This window comes from Propithecus coquereli, unplaced genomic scaffold (assembly GCF_000956105.1).
Source record: "Propithecus coquereli isolate 6110/MARCELLA unplaced genomic scaffold, Pcoq_1.0 Scaffold39, whole genome shotgun sequence".
Lineage (NCBI taxonomy): Eukaryota > Metazoa > Chordata > Mammalia > Primates > Indriidae > Propithecus > Propithecus coquereli.
In genome coordinates this window covers 4,675,459-4,676,460 of record NW_012149618.1, presented here as the reverse complement: position 1 = coordinate 4,676,460, position 1,002 = coordinate 4,675,459, and positions in this window count along the sequence as shown.

The following is a 1,002-nucleotide window of genomic DNA, read 5'->3' as shown; positions in this document are numbered from 1 at the left end:
AATTAAATTTGTTAGAAGTTTAAAATAAAAATATTGCAAATAATAAACAATAAGACCAAGGTTGAAATATACAAATATCTTTAGATGCCAGTAAAAGTAGGTTTACCTTAAGCAATTCTCAAAACCAAAGTAGGATCATGAAAATGAGGCATGTCTGAAGTATTGTGACATGAGAATTCCAGGTATCATGCCACATTTTATTTCAAATGAAACCAATGGGAATGCACAGATCTCAAACCCTGAATTTTGCAAGTACTATTTCTAAGGCATAGAAAATTTGTCAAATTTCATCAATATTTTTACCTCTCAAAACCTTAATGTTATGAACAGCAGATTCACATCCATGACTAAAACATATATAAAAAGGAATACAACAAAATATTAAATGTACTAGGAAAGCTTGTAATTTTAAATGTGCATTTCACCTCTCTGTATTTTCCTAATTTTTTATCATAAGCAAACATCACTCTTTACCCACTGAACAAAAATGAGGGGAAATGCTATTCCAACCAACACAGAAGTAGTATCTTGCAATGTAGAAATGAAACAAACCTTGGGACAAAGTGACTGGGTTATTTTGGAATCTAAAAACATGGAATACTAAACAAAACTGAACACATGATCTAAATATTTCTTAAAACTTCTTTCTTTCCTAAGATTTGGAGAAAAGTTAGTATCATTTCATGACTAGAGAATAAAAGAGAATGACTCATGAAGGAAAAAAACATTTCAAGAAGAAAAAAATCAGGTTCTACTGTCTTGAACAATCAAAAAAGGTAGGGAATTTTTTTTAAAAAGCAGAATCAAAAATATCTTCTCTAAAAAAAAATCCTCACAGCACGCAAATGAAACATCTTTAGTAAAAAGCTTTAGCCATCTGAGCAGGTAACCTTGACTTGTTCTATCTGCCAGAGGCACAATTTGGATCCAGCCTCTTTTATAAACTAGTGAGCTTTGTTATTATTGTACTTGAAACATAGCTAAAAGTTTGAAATAAAAGCT